General features: G+C 46.6%; 1 protein-coding gene and 1 pseudogene across 1 annotated transcript in view; one reads left to right on the top strand and one right to left on the bottom strand.

Moving 5' to 3' along the window:
* DLD (dihydrolipoamide dehydrogenase) overlaps window positions 1-20,213 on the top strand; it is a 211,937-nt gene that overhangs the window by 30,993 nt on the left and 160,731 nt on the right. The gene's annotated exons all lie outside the window — the stretch shown is intronic.
* On the bottom strand, window positions 5,236-6,449 carry LOC120986766 (annotated as a pseudogene).

Here is a 20,213-nt window from a genome sequence, read left to right as displayed (position 1 = left end):
AATAGTGCCATCCACAGATCCCCCTCCCCTAAATAGTGCCATCCACAGATCCCCCTCCCCTGAACAGTGCCATCCACAGATCCCTCTCCCCTAAATAGTGCCATCCACAGATCCCCCCTCCCCTAAATAGTGCCATCCACAGATCCCTCTCCCCTAAATAGTGCCATCCACAGATCCCTCTCCCCTAAATAGTGCCATCCACAGATCCCTCTCCCCTAAATAGTGCCATCCACAGATCCCCCCTCCCCTAAATAGTGCCATCCACAGATCCCTCTCCCCTAAATAGTGCCATCCACAGATCCCTCTCCCCTAAATAGTGCCATCCACAGATCCCTCTCCCCTAAATAGTGCCATCCACAGATCCCTCTCCCCTAAATAGTGCCATCCACAGATCCCCCTCCCCTGAACAGTGCCATCCACAGTATCAGGTGCCTCTCTCTTCCCCCCCCCCCCGCCATGTGCCAGTATCAGGTGCCAAACCCCCCCCCCCCCCCAGGTGCCAGTATCAGGTCAGGTGCCAACCCCCCTCCCCCCATGTGCCAGTATCAAGTGCCCCCCCCCCCCGCTCCCCCCATGGCAGTAACAGTCGGGTATTAAAAAAAAAAAAAATAAACACTTCTACTTACCTCCATGTCAGCGATGCGATGCAGCCTCTTCCTGTGTCCCTCCCTGTATGTCCATATATGGAGTCACTGCTTGTATTTCAGAAAAGGTTTCTGCTGGGATTCGAACCCACGACCTTCTGTATCAGAGGCAGAGCACCTACCCTCAAGACCATAACAGCTGCCTTGCTGCTGACTGAAAAATTATGAGACTTCTACTGTTATAGCTGGCTAAGTGTACATCTATACACATAGCTGCTCATATATAGAGATATAGCAGAGCTGAGTGTGCTGGGATAGCTGTCATATAGAGATATAGCAGTGCTGGGTGTGTTGGGGCAGCTGTCATGTGTATAGATGTACACTTAGCCAGCTATAACAGTAGAAGTGTCAAATTTTTTCAGTCAGTTGCAATGCCTTCTTTATGGCTGTGAGGGTTAATGCTTTGCCTCTGATACACTGATACATTGGAGGTTGTGGTTTCGAATCCCAGACACATCAGGAGACTTTAGTATATACAGTAAGATTAGAGCACATTAGCGAGGGAACATTAAGACCGCTGCTGTGAAGGGGCCCTGAACAGTAAGACATCGATATTTAACTAACTTGAAAATAAACTGTCGGGCCCCGAAGCAGCTGCTTCCCCGGTAGTTACGCCACCTCCTGGCTGTGCCTGTGTGTAGTGTCTGTGTGTGTTAATAAAAAAAAATAAAAAAAAAATAAAATTTGAATGCGGTCGGACGGGCCCCCTAGTGGCGTAGGGCCCCATAGCCACTGCTATGGTTGCTATGGCGATCCCTACGCCACTGGTGAAGGGTCTGGAAAAGGTCTTATCTCCCTAAGTCAGTGTTATTACTGTGTTCCGTCAGGCAGCTTAGGGTACTTTCACACTAGCGTTTTTCTTTTCCGGCGCTGAGTTCCGTCCTAGGGGCTCTATACCGGAAAAGAACTGATCAGTTTTATCCTAATGCATTCTGAATGGAGAGCAATCCGTTCAGGATGCATCAGGGTGTCTTTAGTTCAGTCTTTTTGACTGATCAGGCTTTTCAGAAAACCGTAGCATGTTGTATTTTTACCTCCGGCCAAAAATCCTGAACACTTTGACTGAACGCCGGATCCGGTCTTTTTCCTATTGACTTGCATTAACGCCGGCGCTGTGTGTTCAGTCAAACCGGATCCGGCTTTTGCATGTTAAACCCGAAAAATGTGAAAAAAAAGTTCAAGTCCATAAATGGCGGATCCGTTTTTTCCAATGCATTTTTTCATTGTGATCAAAATCCTGATCAGGATTCAAATGTAATCCGTTTTTCCGGATCCGGCGGGCAGTTCCGGTGTCGGAATTGAACGCCGGATTTAAACAACGCTAGTGTGAAAGTAGCCTTAGTTGATGGCTCCTTATCAGTCATCTCATAAACGCTCATTATAGCTCAATGTGGCTTAAAATAAGCTATTGGTAATTTAGAGATGAGGCTTATTAGATGACCGGCGCAAAGTGAAAGTACGATTCTCACAGCTAGGCAGAAGTTATCACTTTATGACAAATCTGCTAAATATTTTTAGCAAAAACCAATTGAAAAAATGATTTTAAGCCCAAAATGAGTAAAATGCAATCTTAAAAAATATTTACCCCCGAAGGTGTACATAGCCGTTAAGTCTACAGCCTATGGGCATTTTGATTTTCGATGCATTTGTATGGCAATTCAATTTAGAATGACAAATATAGGCTAGGACAAACCTCGTTTGCTAAAGCAAAAGTTCCCCAGTGAATTCCAACAGATTTCTTGGCACGAACATCAGCATGGACTCTTACTGCGTCTTCTGGGTCAATGTGCTGGCTTTTCATAAACCACCTAAAAAAAACAAAAAAAAAGCATAACTAATTCACAACTGCATTGGAGGCTCTGTTTGGGGCTTCAGTCACAGGTTCCGCAAAAATAGGGGAGAGAAAAGTCCTGCATGTTGCAGTCAGTTCTACGTCACTTGTACATCTTCTCTGTAGTGTACATGAGATATGCCTCACTGTCTATGACAATGAAGTGTCAACATTTTTTTCCAGCAAAGAAGAAATCCAACATGCCATGAACAGACAGAGATTAGAAAAATAATTAAAAATAAAAACGACAAGTTGTGCAGAATGTTTTCCCACAAAACACTATATCAATCTGCTCAGCTCCTCCTGCTCTATACCATGCTGCATGCAGATCAGATGCCATGTTCAATGTGGCAGGTTTGGGGTATGGAATGGGAAATCTCCTGGGTACATATACTAAATATATCCATAGACCCCATTCACTCAGCATGTGCCAAATGCTTGTTGTTTGCCAGGCTGGCAGGGCCGGCGTCATAACCCGGCATCCCCGGGCAAGTGTCGGGGCCCAATGCTCCTGGGGGGGCCCACTAAGCTGCTATGAGCACTTCCATCAATACAGATGGAAGCTCTCACTGCTGTCATTTCACTTAGGGCTCTTTCACACTTGCGCTTTTGTTTTCCGGCATAGAGTTCCGTCGTCGGGGCTCTATGCCGGAAAAATCCTGATCAGGATTATCCCCATGCATTCTGAATGGAGAGAAATCCGTTCAGGATGCATCAGGATGTCTTCAGTTCAGGACCGGAACGTTTTTTGGCCGGAGAAAATACTGCAGCATGCTGCGCTTTTTGCTCCGGTCAAAAATCCTGAACACTTGCCGCATCAACGGATCCGGAATAATAGCCCATTGAAATGTATTATTCCGGATCCGTCCTAACATCTTCAGTTGTTACGACGCAACGACGGATCCGGAAGTTGCGTCTGCGCCTGCGCCAGAAAGTAGGAAGGACTTGGCTGACGCGAAAAGAGACTGATCCGGAAATCCTGAAGCCAACATCAACGTTTTTTTTCTGGATCCGTACGACGGATCCCGGAAAAAAACGTTGATGTTGGCTTCAGGATTTCCGGATCAGTCTCTTACCAAAAAAGCCGGAAAGACGCATCCGGAAAGAAAAAAATTATGCGTTCTTACGCGTTTTTCCGCATCTGGCGTGTAATTCCGGCAAATGGAGTACATGACGGATCTGGACAACGCAAGTGTGAAAGAGCCCTTACGCAGTACCCCTTTGGTGGGCCCTCTGAGTCACATGGGTCTGGCTGCTGCAGAGACTCAGAACACGCCCCTTCTACACAGGACATGCTGCCTGAGGAGTGAGACCGCAGGGCTGGAGCAGAGAAGTGTGAAGACAGTCTGTGAGTAAGTCTGCACTGTGACTGTCTCTTCTCTGTGGGACAGAAGGGGGGGGGGGGACTCTTCGATTTGCTGCTGGATGCTGCTTCATTCTATTTAGTTGTTTTACTGTACTAAAATTTGCTGTGGGGCCCAGTCAGTTCTAGCTACATCACTGCACATCTCCTTCTCTCCTCCAGGCCTGACCCACTGCTGCAGCGGGCCGGAGGAGAGAAGGAGCGCAGGGAGCTGCGGTTAGTGAATGACAGGACCGCCGGCTCCCCTGCGCTCCAGCAATGATAGGTATGTGAGGGGGCCACTGGGGGTCATTCATTACACCGTGAGGGCCCCTTACACAGTATAATGACTCCCAGTGCCCCCCATTTAGTATAATGATCCCCATTGACCCTCCATTTAGTATAATGACCACCAGAGCCCCCATTAAATATAATGACCCCGAGTGCCCCCTCCATACAGTATAACCCCAGTGTGGGGGCGACTGGGGGTCGATATTCTGAATGGAGGGCCACTGTGGGGTCATTATACTGTGAGGGCCCTTTACATAGTATAATGACCCCCAGTGTCCCCCATTTAGTATAATGATCCCCAATGACCCTCCATTCAGTATAATGACCACCAGAGCCCCCTCCATACAGTATTCCCCCAGTGTGGGGGCTACTGGGGGTCATTATTCTGAAGGGGGGCGACTGGGGGTTATTATTCTGAATGCAAGGCCACTGGGGGTCATTATACAGTGGGGGGGGGGATTGGGGGTTCATTATACTGTGTGAAGGGCCACTAGTGGTCATTATACTGTATAGGGGCCACTGGGGGTCATTATACCGTGTGGGAGCCACAGGGGGACATGTAAATGTAAAAAAATGCCTCATGGGGGCCCACTGGGATTTATCGCCCAAGGGCCCACATGAACCTGGAGCCGGCCCTGCAGGCTGGTATACCTCAAATGGAAGGCTCTAGGGTGGCTAACAGTAGCATGGAAGGCCAGGAAATATTGGTTTACAATCCACTGAATAATGGGAGCAGTGGCATGGAAGGCCATGACTTTAGCCCTAAAGTAAATGACTAGACATCAGGTATTCTCCAGAGAATTTTCTGAGCACGAGTATCCACATTTACATTGGATGGGCACACTTTCCAGTACTCCCTCCCTCTTTAAGCCTGCCAGCAAAGGTCACGCCCATGCTTTAAAGAGGCTCTGTCACCCGGTTTCAAGCCTACCCTACCAGGCATATATCCTGGTGGGGCCGATGACGCAGACAAAACCCACACCTTTATTTCTCATGTATGGCCGAAAAAGCAACATTAAAAAAATATGCAAATGAGGAATTCTAGCACTGGGAGGCGGGCTTATGCCTTCCGAGCACTGCTTCTGTGACGCCCCCGTTCCTTGCAAATGACGGCCTTCTGCACCTAATCACACCCACATGTGCATTGATTGACAGCGCTGGCCAGTATCTCCTGCAAAATAAAACCTATTTGAGGGTCCAAGTACAGACCAGCTTCCCCAGAGAACTTTGTTGTCATCTAACGTTGTCCTCTTGCACCAGTGTTGACATGGGGTAAAAACAAAGGTCACTTCATCATGCCCAGGAACACAATTTTGTTCCCACCAGTCCAGTTCAATTACATTTTCGCAGCCAAGGGAACAAACAATCTCAACTCAGTACCAAACCGGGCATTCAGGCCCAGTACAGTGCCGTAATCCAGGTGATCATAATCATTGTGGCTTATCACAACGGCATCTATTTTGGGAAGCTGCTCTATAGTGCACGGTGGCCCTCGAAACTGTTTGGGACCTGCAAAGCTAAACGGAGAGGCCCTCTCACTGAAGACGGGATCAGTAAGAAATACCAAATCATCCATTTCCACCATGACAGACGCATGGCCCAGCCAAGTGATCCTTATGCCATTTGCTGTTTTGCCAGTAAGCTCAGGGTGCTGTACAAAATAGGGTTCAATAACAGGAAGTTCCCGGTCAAGTTCCTAAAAAGAAAAAAAGATTCACATATTTAAACATATTCAAAATGATGCAAAACATCACATCTAAAATACTATGCTAAACCCATATATTTGAAGAATTAAAAGTACAGAAGTATTTTAAGGGGTTATGTGGAACACAAGTGGCCGGTATCCATAAGTGTTTTGCGGTCTGCAAAACATGGTCATGTGAATGTACCCTAAAGGAGAAGAGCCCTAACACTTCCAAATTTAAAGGGGCTGTCCAGCCATTAATATTGATGACCTATCGTCAGGATAGGTAATGAATATCAGATTGGCGAGGGTGTGACACCCGACATCCCTGCCGATCAGCTATTTGAAGAGGGGGCTGGGCTCCATGCGAGCGCCGCTTCCTGTCCATTACCCTGCACTGCTTCTCGGTGCAGTGTAACACTGCATTCAAATCAATGGAGCGAGTGCTTGTAATTACACTACACCACCGCTTCACAGGAGACGAGTCGTAGTGTAATGACCAAGAAGCGGAGCTTCCATGGAGCACCGCCTCGTCTCACAACTAATTGGCGGGAGCGCCGGGTTTCAGACCCCCCACTAACAGATATTGATGACCTATCCTGACGACTGGTAATCAATAATAACGGCTGCACAACCCCTATAATTCCTTACTGCCATGTTAACCGCCTCCCGACCGCCTAACGCAGGGATGCATCTTGCGGGCGGTCGGTTTTTTCCTCGTAGACGCATCGGCGCGTCATCTCGCGCGCGCAGCTAAGAAGATGATCTACAGCCTGCCAGCAGCGATCATTCGCTGTCAGGCTATAGATGCGATTTTTTTTAACCCCAAAAAGGTATATTAGACGCTGTTTTGTTAACAGCGTCTAATATACCTGCTACCTGGTCCTCTGGTGGTCCCTTTTGCTTGGATCGACCATTAGAGACACAGGCAGCTCTGTAAGTAGCACCAATCACTACACTACACCCCCCCGTCACTTATTAACCCCTTATTAACCCCTGATCACCCCATATAGACTTCCTGATCACCCCCCTGTCATTGATCACCCCCCTGTAAGGCTCCATTCAGACATCCGTATGTGTTTTGCGGATCCACGGATCCGCAAAACACGGACAATTGCGGACAAGAATAGGACATGTTCTATATGCTCTACAAAAAACGCAGTGTTCGCCCGATCAGGCCTGATCTTGTGCGCACACTTGCGTTCAGTCCGCCCCACCGCAGAGACAGAAATATTTTTTTTCTGATCACTGTAAAACACTGTAAAATCGCTGCGGCGCTATAAAGATCACTTTTGAGGGGCATGGCGAGTTCATAGATTTTTTTTTTTTGGCACAAGTTAGCGGAAATAGATTTTTCTCATATTCCACTAACTTGTGACAAAAAATAAAATCTCACATGAACTCACCATACCCCTCACGGAATCCAAATGCGTAAAATTTTTTAGACATTTATATTCCAGACTTCTTCTCACGCTTTAGGGCCCCTAAAATGCCAGGGCAGTATGAATATCCCACATGTGACCCCATTTTGGAAAGAAGACACCCCAAGGTATTTCGTGAGGGGCATGGCGAGTTCATGTAAAATTTTATTTTTTGTCACAAGTTAGTGGAATATGAGACTTTGTAAGAAAAAAAATGAAAAAATCATTTTCCGCTAACTTGTGCCAAAAATAAAAATATTCTAGGAACTCGCCATGCCCCTCACGGAATACCTTGTCTTCTTTCCAAAATGGGGTCACTTGTGGGGTATTTATACTGCCCTGCCATTTTAGGGGCCCTAAAGCGTGAGAAGTAGTTTGGAATCCAAATGCGTAAAAAATGCCCTGTGAAATTCTAAAGATACTCATTGGAATTTGGGCCCCTTTGTGCACCTAGGCTGCAAAAAAGTGTCACACATGTGGTATCGCCGTTCTCAGGAGAAGTAGGGAAATGTGTTTTTGGGGTGTATTTTTACATATACCCATACTGTGTGTGAGAAATATCTCTGTAAAATGACAACTTTGTATAAAAAAATTGGAAAAGTTGTGTTTTACAGAGATATTTATCTCACCCAGCATGGGTATATGTAAAAATACACCCCAAAACACATTGCCCTACTTCTTCTGAGTACGGCGATACCACATGTGTGACACTTTTTGCAGCCTAGGTGCGCAAAGGGGCTCAAATTCCAATGAGTACTTTTAGGATTTCACAGGGCATTTTTACGCATTTGGATTCCAAACTACTTCTCACACTTTAGGGCCCCTAAAATGCCAGGGCAGTATAAATACCCCACAAGTGACCCCATTTTAGAAAGAAGACACCCCAAGGTATTCCATGAGGGGTATGGTAAGTTCATGTAAAATTTAATTTTTTGTCACAAGTTAGTGGAATATGAGACTTTGTAAGAAAAAATAAAAAAATAAAAAATCATTTCCCGCTAACTTGTGACAAAAAATTAAAACTTCCATGAACTCACTATGCCCATCAGCGAATACCTTAGGGTGTCTACTTTCCGAAATGGGGTCATTTGTGGGGTGTTTCTACTGTCTGGGCATTGTAGAACCTCAGGAAACATGACAGGTGCTCAGAAAGTCAAAGTGCGTAAATTCACATTTTTGCACCATAGTTTGTAAACGCTATAGCTTTTACCCAAACCAATAAATATACACTTATTGCATTTTTTTTTTATCAAAGACATGTAGAACAATAAATTTAGAGAAAAATTTATATAGAAATGTAGTTTTATTTGAAAAAATTTAAAACAGAAATTGAAAAATGTCATTTTTTTGCAAAAATTTCGGTCAATTTTGATTAATATCAAAAAAAGTTAAAATGTCAGCAGCAATGAAATACCACCAAATGAAAGCTCTATTAGTGAGAAGAAAAGGAGGTAAAATTCATTTGGGTGGTAAGTTGTATGACCGAGCAATAAACCGTGAAAGTAGTGTAGTGCAGAATTGTAAAAAGTGGTCTGGTCATTAACCACCTCAGCTCCCCTAGCTTAAAGGGGTTGTCCGAGTTATTTTTTTTGTTCTTTCTATGTTCCTAACTGGGCAAATATAACAACTTTACAATTAACTCACTTTATCTCCGGTGGCTGGTTTCTCAGATTTCACTAAGGGTCACATGACCTGTGATGTCAGCTTCTCTCCCTGCTCTGATAAACTTCGTTTACAAGCCTGTAAACTACTAGACGTCACTGTGCTGGCCACGCCCCCCTTCACTGCCATCTGATCTCTCTCCTAGGATTCTTAACCCCTTCAGCTGCACAGACTGGGTATCTGCAGCAGTGACCATTCTGGGCACAGGAGCTGAAGGACTAGAGAGCAATGCACAAGAAGGTAGGGGGAAGATCCTGTGTGTATTAGCAGTGTCATTATACAGGTAGGACTTGTAGTCCTACACATACAACATGCTGCAGAGTCTCCCAGCAGGCAGACATGTCACTCAGGGCAGCTCTTGTATTCACTCCCTTAGCAGAGCAGGGGAAGGGCAGAGATTGTTTTTTCGGGCCGCCTCCAACAGAAAAAATTATACGGGAGTGAAGGAAACAGGAGGATCAGCTGCAGAAAGCAGATAAAAGCAAACACACTTTTTGTGGGCGTACTGCAAAATGGCCACAGATTGACGTGGAAATGAAAGAGTGGATCACACGTCATAGGAACAATGGCTTCTGCATATCTACCAAAATGATCATATATGAAGCCAAGCGTCTAGCTGCAGAAAAAGGCATTGATGAGTTTACTGGATCCCCATAATGGTGCTACAGATTTATGAGGAGGTGTGGCCTTGCTATGCGCACCAAAACTAGAATAGCACAAAAAATGCCAAAAGAATACGAGTCCAAGATTCTTTTTCACAAATTTGTGCTGGATTCAAGAAAGAAAAATAGCTATCAAATAAGCCAGATTGGGAATATGGATGAAGTCCCATTACCCTTCGATGTTCTATCGAACAGGACTGTTGATATGAGAGGCGCAAAAACCGTAACAGTGAAGACCTCAGGGCACAAAAAAACCCATTACACGGTTGTATTGTCCTGCTGCGCAGATGGGACCAAACTGCCACCAATGATCATTTTCAAAAGGAAGAACATGCCAAAAGAGGTGATTCCAAGAGGAGTGATTGTCCATGTTCATGAGAAAGGGTGGATGGACGAGAATGGCATGGGAATATGGGTCGACAAAGTGTGGTCCAAACGACCTGGAGGGCTTCTGAAGAAACTGGCCTTACTTGTGCTTGACCAGTTTAGGGCACATATCACCAAAAACACAAAAAAGAGGTTCAAAGACGTGAACACTCATCTAGCGGTCATTCCTGGGGGGCTTACCAGCCAGCTGCAGCCTCTTGATGTATCATTAAACGAGCCATTTAAGGTTTGCATGCAGGAGGAGTGGAATAAGTGGATGGCTGCTGGGAGTCATGACCTTACACCCAGTGGACGGATGAAGAGGCCAGGGCCGGTGCAAGGATTTTTGCCGCCCTAGGCAAGATAAAAATTGACGCCCCCCCCCCCCCTTATCAGATGATATGCCCATATCATGTTCCACCCCTTTCTCAGCTTTTAAATTAAAAGAACTGCTATGTTTCCCCTAGGGTTAATCCAGCTTCTTGTAGCCGTCTCTTTTTGCGGAACAGAATTGTGGACCCATACATTTCTATGGGGCCGCACAACAAGCGGCCCCGATCCGGAACTGCGGACCCGGATCCGCAATTCCGATCCTGAAAAAAATAGGACATGTCCAATTCTTGTCCGCAATAGTGCCGGCAATGTGCGGTCCGCAAAGTGCGGAACGCACATTGCCGCTGTCTGTGTTTTGTGGATCAGCAAAACACACACGGATGTGTGAATGGACCCTAAATGTGAGGTAAATTAGTTTCCAATGTAGTATTAATAACTAAACAATTACATAATAAACATATTGCATTGTCTACTTACCACCAGGACAATAAGATGATCTGGTCTCTGGCTGCAGTCTGGCTCTGCGGACTCCCTTGTCACTCTCTTTCCCCCCCCCTCCCTCCCTTGTCACTCTCATTATTTCCCCCCCCTCTCCCTTGTCACTCATTATTTCCACCCCCCCTCCCCCCTTGTCACTCATTATTTCCACCCCCCCTCCCCCCTTGTCACTCATTATTTCCACCCCCCCTCCCCCCTTGTCACTCATTATTTCCATCACCCCCCCCCCTCCCCCCTTGTCACTCTCTTTTCCCCCCACCTCTAGTGTAGCGTGGCCGAGCTCTGTTCGATCCGCGGTACAGGAGCATTTGTTTCCTGTACCCGGCCGGACTGACAGGAAGTGCACACTAAGTGAGCACTTCCTGTCAGTGTAGTTTACAGAACCGTTTTTAGGTGGGTCAGACTACAGTAGCTAATTAGCGAGCTAAACCCTTTTAATCTAGAACAAATTAACAGGTAATGGGTAGCTTATTTCATTTGATTTAAAACTTAACATTTAATTAATGCCAATCATAAAAAGATAGGCCCTTCAATCTAAACACTCAAAGAAAAGAATGTATCTGTAACCACTGGTTACACTAGTCTCCTGAAAAAATGGACGGAGACGGGAAGGAACCATACACAGGGATAGCGTTCAGAACAGATAGGGTGAAGGGTACGCAAGTACCAAGACAGAGGGACACACTGCTTGGACAATACCCTAGATGTCCCTATTCTATCTAGATCACACCACTATCTAATGCAAAAATCCCTGCATTCGCCCTCCCTAAAGGTGGACTGCCCAGCTTGGCCCGATAGACAGAATAGATGGTCCTGTGATGAGTAAATTCTCTATCGGGTGTGGGCACTAAAGTTGGCAAAAAGGACGTGGTGATTGGAGTCCAGGTAAATTGGCGATACCGATGTGAGGGGTCGCAAATCCTGGTCCAAATCAACCACATACAGATGTATTAATCAGAAAGATACAGTGTCCCGACGCGTTTCCTCAGTGATGTCTGATTCATCAGGGGACAAAATTATATATAAGAGGCTCCCTGGTGTAAGGATACCTCTTCCAACCAAAACACGTGACACAGGATGGTATCTTAGTGCATAGTCTCGAGTCCTGTGTAGACCCTGACTATATATCAACCGCCATCCGGTTATATATCACAATCCGGAAAGTGAGTCAAGAACGATCCTGTGTCACTTAGTCACAGTCGTTATAGGGATACATAAACTGCTGTGACTTGAATCCAAGTATAGTGAAAACACCACGTCTAGGGTTACATATACAACACAATGGGTCAAAGTGTCAATTTCGTTTGCAGTGTAACAGATCCATGCTAGTTGTAGCCCCCAGCATAGGTTGACGATCTGTGCAGTGCTAAATGCAAAACAATACTAAATCACTGTGGGAAGCAAGTATGTCAGCGTGGTACACTTATCTGTCCAGTTCTAAATGACAACTGTTCCCAGATATCGCTAGGTGGAAGGTGCTCCTTGGCGTCCCGCGTGTAGCAGTGGCAATGAAGCCGCGTTCGCGGGTTGTTTAAAAAGGCCAGGTAGCTCCGCCCCTGCTCTACGCCCCCTCGACGTCATGCAGTGCCGTCGTCATGTGATGCCTCAGCTGTTCGGCTTCAACTCACATGACCGCACCTCTTCCTATGATGCGGTGTATAGAGGCATGTACTGTCGCCAGGCAACCATCCGGGTAACCGGCTTCCTTAATGAAGCCGAGATCCAAACAATACAGGTAACCCAGCAACCGGCCGTCTGACTAGTAGCTGATCCTACGACGAGCACTCTATCTTACGCATGTGTGAGGCGGGTATGTTATGGTGCAAAAATCGGGTCAAAGGGCTAGTTTGCCCAAACTTTTGCTACCACCTAAATACAAAATAATTTCCACCTGTATGTCTAGTTTATAGTTCACATAGTGGAATAATGAAGTTTCTAAGGTAGTTCCTCAAAATTACTAACGTTATCAGCAGTGGCTCATCCTCTGTAGGTGACCAAACCAAACCAAGTTCGAAATAAAGGAAGCTTATTTTATCCTACAATGCATATATGTTATTAGTATTGTGTGGGCACAGAGGGTAGAAGATGTGATCGGATAGTATGTCCCAATTGTCAGAGAGAGACACTACGGATCTATATAGCAACTGAACGACAGTTGTTCGTTCAGACCCGTAGGCACCACTGTTTTAAGATGGAAGATCCACCATGTCTCTCTCTGCAGAATTCTCCGATCCCAGTCTCCCCCCCTAGGTTGTCTTGCAATGGTCTCAATTCCCATGAATTTCAAAAATGACACATCACCTCCGTGCATCATGTTGACATGCTTTGCCAGGGACGTGTCTCTGTCATTCCTCACGTCACAAAGGTGTTCACCCACCCGTCGTCGCAATTCGCGGGTGGTTTTCCCTATGTATTCAAGGCCGCATCTACAGTTCGCTCTATAGATCACTCCTTGAGTGCGGCAATTAATGAAATGTTTAATTTGGTAGGTTTTGCCAGTGACGTTAGAACGGAATGACCGTCCCTGTGTAATATATCGACATGCCACACAGCCACTACAGTGAAAGCAACCGATCGGGCGCTGAAGCCATGTCCCTTTAAGATCACGTGCCTCACTGTAGTGGCTGTGCACTAGGCGGTCCTTGAGGCTAAGGCCTCTACGATATGTGACCTGTACCCTCTCAGGAAGCACCTTTTTGATATCCGGATCGATTAAGAGGACCTCCCAGTGGTTCCTCAGTATCTGTTTGACCTTATTTGAGGCATCATCAAACGTGCCTATAAGGCGTATATACCCGTCCCCAGTTTTTTCCGGTTTCGGGTAGAGGAGATCCTCTCGCTTACTTTCACATGCTCTCTTGAAGGCCAATTTAAGCACTTTATCAGGGTAACCCCTCTCCCGAAAACGAATTCTCAGGTCATTTGCCTGTTCTTTAAAGGCTTCCCAGGTGGAACAGTTCCTCCTGATGCGCAGGTACTGTCCCACCGGTATTCCCTTCTTCAGGGGAAAGAGATGATGGCTACTCCAATGTAGGAGTGAGTTAGTGGAGGTGGGTTTCCTGAAAGTGCTTGTTTGTAACGCGTCTTCCTTGTCTCTTGAGATCAATATGTCAAGAAAGGGCAAGGTGTCTTTTTCAATAACTGAAGTAAATTTCATGTTGATGTCATTCACGTTTAGATTTTTGACGAAATCACAGAAATCTTGCTCTCCCCCTTTCCAGACAACAAAGACATCGTCGATAAATCTTGCCCAAGTAACGATGCATGGGGTGTATATGTTGGGAGTGTCACCGAAGACCAATGTCCTCTCCCACCAGCCCAGGAACAAATTAGCATACGACGGGGCACATGAACTCCCCATCGCGGTGCCCCTGAGCTGGTGGTAGAGGACCCCGTCAAATAGGAAATAGTTCCTTGTGAGGACAAAATTTAACAGTCGCAGGACAAAGCCATTGTGTGGATAGAACTGTTGTCCCCTAGTGAGGAGACTTCCTGTCAGTCCAGCCGGGTACAGAAAACAAAAGCTCCTGTACCGCGGACCGAACAGAGCTCGGCCACGCTACATTAACAACAGCACACAGCAGGCGCAGGCAGGATTCTTTAGAGCGGCAAGCGCTCAGCCTCAGCCGCCCAGGCGGCGCAGCATGAGGGGCGCCGCCGGCCGCCCGAACTTATATAAGCAACTTTCTTTTTTTTTTTTTAACCGCAACGGGCGCCCCCTGCTGCATGGCGCCCTAGGCGACTGCCTAAGTCGCCTTACTGGTGGCGCTGGCCCTGGAAGAGGCCCACTATCACCCAAGTCTGCGAGTGGGTGAAGTCATCATGGCAATCAGTAAAGGAAGAAATGGTTGTCAAATCCTTAAAAAAATGCGGCATCAGTAATGCCCTGGACGGTTCGGAGGATGGTGTCCTATATGAAGACACCAGTGACAGTGATACCACTGACATTGAGCCACTGAGTTCGGACAGCAGTGAAGAGTTTTTGGGGTTTTCAGATGACTAGAGGTCATGCCGTACTGAAAATCTTTCTCTTCTGTTATTGTTAATGTTTCATAATGCTGCTGGTGACTGTTGGTAATGTTTGCACATTATATGTTATTTTATTAAAATGTTTTAGTCCACCTTTTAGTTCAAATTATTTTTTTCTCCATTTTCCTCCTCTGAAAACTGGGTGCGTCTTATCATCAGGTGCGTCTTATAAAGCGAAAAATACGGTACCTTATTTCCAGCAGTCTTCTTTTTACTTTATTTCGTTTTGTCCTTTTGATATAAAAGCCCTTTTTATGATATGCTAATGAGGCTCCAAGGTGCCCAGAGGGGCGTTTTTTCCCCTCTCCGGTGCCCAGTGAGGCCCCCCTGCAGTGCCCAAGAACGCCTCCTGATCCTCAAATAACCTCCCACAGCCCCGGCAAAACGGTCCCGCCCCCTCCCCACGTCATCGTCTACCTTCTAGAAATGCCCCGTCCTTCTTCCTGTCGGAAGAAAAGTTGCCAGAAAACTTGCGCAGGCGCAGTACCGCCTGCGGCCTGCGCCTGCGTGATCATCAACCTCCTCAGGGCAACAGCGCTCAGGTTACATCACTGGGCTCGGCGCATGCCCAGTGAGACTTTTGAGGCTGTTGCCCTCAGGAGCTTGATGATTGCACAGGCGCAGGCCGCAGGCGGTCCTGCGCCTGCGCGAGTTTTCTGGCCGCCGACAGGAAGAAGGACGGGGCATTTCTAGAAGGTAGACGATGACGTGGGGAGGGGGCGGAACCGTTTGCCAGGGCTGTGGGAGGTTATTTGAGGATCAGGAGGCGTTCTTGGGCACTGCAGGGGGGCGTCACTGGCCACCGGAGAGGGAAAAAACGCCCCTCTGGGCACCTTGGAGCCTCATTAGCATATCATAAAAAGGGCTTTTATATCAAAAGGACAAAACAAAATAAAGTAAAAAGAAGACGGCTGGAAATAAGGTACTTTAGTGAACATAGCGATGGTGACCGCTTAAAATGGTAAAAGCAGGTGACAGATTCCCTTTAAGGCCTCTTTCAGACGGGCGTTGAGGGAAAATGTGCAGGTGCGTTACGGGAACACCCGCGATTTTTCAGCGTGAGTGCAAAATATTGCAATGCGTTTTGCACTCGCGTGAGAAAAATCGCGCATGTTTGGTACCCGAACTTCTTCACAGAAGTTCGGGCTTCGGATCGGTGTTCTGTAGATTGTATTATTTTCCCTTATAACATGGTTATAAGGGAAAATAATAGCATTCTGAATACAGAATGCATAGTAAAATAGCGCTGGAGGGGTTAAAAAAATAATAATAATAATTTAACTCACCTTAATCCACTTGATCGCGATCCCGGCATCTCCTTCTGTCTCCTTTGCTGAACAGGACCTGTGGTGAGCATTCATTACAGGTAAAGGACCTGTGGTGACGTCACTCCAGTCATCACATGATCCATCACCATGGTAAAAGATCATGTGATGGATCATGTAATGACCGGAGTGACGTCACCACAGGTCCTTTACCTGTAATGAATGCTCACCATAGGTCCTGTTCAGCAAAGGAGACAGAAGGAGATGCCGGTCTGCACGATCAAGTTGACTAAGGTGAGTTAAATTATTTTTTTATTTTTTTTTAACCCCTCCAGCGCTATTTTACTATGCATTCTGTATCCAGAATGCTATTATTTTTCCTTATAATCATGTTATAAGGGAAAATAATAATGATCGGGTCTCCATCCCGATCGTCTCCTAGCAACCGTGCGTGAAAATCGCACCGCATCCGCACTTGCTTGCGGATGCTTGCGATTTTCACGCAACCCCATTCACTTCTATGGGGCCTGCGTTGCGTGAAAAACACAGAATATAGAGCATGCTGCGATTTTCACGCAACGCACAAGTGATGCGTGAAAATCACCGCTCATGTGAACAGCCCCATAGAAATGAATGGGTCGGTATCCAGTGCAGGTGCAATGCGTTCAACTCACGCATCGCATTCGCGCGGAATACTCGCCCGTGTGAAAGGGGCCTAAGGGATCTAGTTTTTAAAATGGGGTCATTTATAAGGGTTTTCTATCATTTTGGAGCTCAACGCCATTACATGTGTGCAATGGGGCCTGAACCATTTTCTGTTTATTATCTGAAAGGCCCCAGGTGCTCCTTTATGTTTGGGCCCTGCAGTGTGTCAAGACATAAGATTAGGGCCAAAATGGAGATATTTCTGAAGACAGGAGAAATAATCTTTAAATTAACACTTTTGTCTAAAAAATGAAAAATATTGCTTAGCTCTAATTTCTTCAAAAAACTAGGGGGTCTAAAAACTCACTACACCCTACCTAGATAAATACCATAGGGGGTCTAGTTTTAAAAATGGGGTCATTTATGGGGGTTTTCTATTGTTTTGGTAGCTCAATGCCATTATAAGTGTGCAATGGGGACTAAACCATTTTCAAGTAAATTTTGTGTTCTGAAAGCCACTGGGTGCTCCTTTATGTTAGGGCCCTGCCGTTTGTCAAGACACAAGATTAAGGCCACAATGGGGATATTTCTGAGGACAGGAGAAATGGGGTGATACATTTTGAGGTGTACTTCTTCATTTTCATGTGCCTTGTAGAAAAAAAACTGTCTTTAAATTGACACTTGCGTAAAAAAAGGAAAATTTTATTTTTTATCACCTTCTTAGAGATAATTTATTTAAAAGACTAGGTGGTCAAATAACTCATCACACCCTTAGATGAATACGTTAAGAGGTTTAGTATTCAAAATGGGGTCACTTTTGGGGGTGTTATATTAGTCTGACACTTATAAGCCTCTGCAAACTTGGCTTGTTGCAGGAAAAAATATGTATTTCAAATTTTTTTTAATTAATGTTGAAATGGTAAGTCTCCTAAATTAAAAAAAAATTTATAAAAGTTTTTTGCAAGTGCAGCCAAAATAAAGTAAAGATGTGGAAATATATTTCTGATAAAAATATTGAATAGTATTTATGTATGTACGGTGTTCTGCCCATTTTGTGCATAATAAATGTGTGTAATGTGCTGTAAAGGTTATACTGAAATGTTATGTTTGACGTTGCTGCCATCTAGTGGTCAAAGTTAGTTTCTACTTCGCCAGAACTTTACAGGAAGTGTATTGTCAGAGGCAGTAACCTTTAACCTGGAACTGTATTTCCTCCATTTCAGCACTGCTCCTGGATCTTGCAGGCTGCATGCAGAGGAGCTCTTGATCTATTCCTGGACTAATGATGGAATTGTCTGTGAGTACTCTCACTGATGGAGTGAGGCTGCTGTATTATGTTTAATGTATTGACACATATGTTTTGTTTATGTTTATATTGTAGTTTTACAAAGTTATTCAGAAAAGAGAATACATACAGATCTGATGTCTCACGTTTCTTGACTTCTGAATTATTGTTAAGCTGTCTGACTAGTGTTATACAACAGTTCAATAACGCGAAGCAGAACAGTAAAAAGACAACCCACGTGGCGGTCTGGAATAAACTGAGATGCCATGAGCATGAGTCTAAGATCAGGAACAAAGTACCAGGCTGATGCCACGCTCAGGGCCGGCCTTTGGGGTGTGCGGGCTGTGCGGCCACACAGGGCGCCATAGTAACAGGGGCGCTGGGCGGCCGACAGCTCGCAATGTAATCTGCGGCAGGCGAGGCTGTACTTGTGTTCTCCTTCGGGGCGCCCCCTCCATCTCCCCCTCCCCTGTGTCTGACCTGCCTGCTGCCCCCGCCGCTGCCAATAAGAAGAGGCAGGAGGAGGAGGGGAGGGGCTGTGGCCACTGCGCCACCAATGAAGAAAACTGACCTGAAATACAAATACAGGAGGCGGGTGCTGGAATCAAATAGCCGGCACCCGACCTCTGTGACAGGGAGCTGCGATCAGCTGCAGTTGAGTTAACTCTTCAGGTGTGGCACCTGAGGGGTTAACTGCCGCTGATCGCAGCTCCCTGTCACAGAGGTCGGGTGCCGGCTATTTGATTCCGGCACCCGCCTCCTGTATTTGTATAAGAAACGTTGGTGGCACAGTGCGAGCCCCCCCCCCCCCCCCAAACACCCCAGTATAAGAAACATAATTGGTGGCTCAGTGCGCCCCCCCCCCAGTATAACAAACGTTGGTGGCACAGTGCCCCCCCCCCAGTATAAGAAACATTGGTGCGGTGGCTCAGTGGGAAGTGCCAATGAGGGTTAAAAAATAATTTAAAAAAATTAACTCACCTCCTTCAGTTGATCGCGTAGCTGCCGGTCTTTCTTCAGGACCTGTGGTGACGTCACTGAGCTCATCACATGACCCATTACCATGGTGATGGATCATGTGATGAGCACAGTGATGTCACCACAGGTCCTTTGACAGGTCATAAAGAAAGAACAGAAGACGAACAATTGGAGGAGGTGAGTTAATTATTTTTTTATTTTTTAACCCTCATTGGCACTGCCCACTGCGCCACCAATGTTTATTATATTGAGGGGGGGCGCACTGCGCCACCAATGTTTATTATATTGGGGGGGGGCGCACTGCGCCACCAATGTTTATTATACTGGGGTGTTGGGGGGGGGGCACTGCGCCACCAATGTTTATTATATTGAGGGGGGGGGCGCACTGCGCCACCAATGTTTATTATACTGGGGTGTTGGGGGGGCGCACTGCGCCACCAATGTTTATTATATTGAGGGGGGCGCACTGCGCCAATGTTTATTATACTGGGGTGTTGGAGGGGCGCACTGCGCCACCAATGTTTATTATACTGGGGTGTTGGGGGGCGCACTGCGCCACCAATGTTTATTATACTGGGGGGGTGTTGGGGGGGGGCGCACTGCGCCACCAATGTTTATTATATTGAGGGGGGCGCACTGCGCCAATGTTTATTATACTGGGGTGTTGGGGGGGCGCACTGCGCCACCAATGTTTATTATACTAGGGTGTTGGGGGGCGCACTGCGCCACCAATGTTTATTATACTGGGGTGTTGGGGGGGGCGCACTGTGCCACCAATGTTTATTATATTGGGGGGGCGCACTGCGCCAATGTTTATTATACTGGGGTGTTGGGGGGCGCACTGCGCCACCAATGTTTATTATACTGGGGTGTTGGGGGGGGCGCACTGCGCCACCAATGTTTATTATATTGAGGGGGGCGCACTGCGCCAATGTTTATTATACTGGGGTGTTGGGGGGGCGCACTGCGCCACCAATGTTTATTATACTGGGGTGTTGGGGGGCGCACTGCGCCACCAATGTTTATTATACTAGGGTGTTGGGGGGCGCACTGCGCCACCAATGTTTATTATACTGGGGTGTTGGGGGGGCGCACTGCGCCACCAATGTTTATTATACTGGGGTGTTGGGGGGGCGCACTGCGCCACCAATGTTTATTATACTGGGGTGTTGGGGGGGGGGGCGCACTGTGCCACCAATGTTTATTATATTGGGGGGGGGCGCACTGCGCACAACGATGGGTTAGGGAAATTTCACAGCAGAGTGCGCATGCGCTGG

The sequence above is a fragment of the Bufo bufo genome, chromosome 1 (genome assembly GCF_905171765.1).
Source record: "Bufo bufo chromosome 1, aBufBuf1.1, whole genome shotgun sequence".
Lineage (NCBI taxonomy): Eukaryota > Metazoa > Chordata > Amphibia > Anura > Bufonidae > Bufo > Bufo bufo.
The sequence above is the reverse complement of the archived record's forward strand: the minus strand, read 5'-3'. Positions and strand labels throughout refer to the sequence as shown.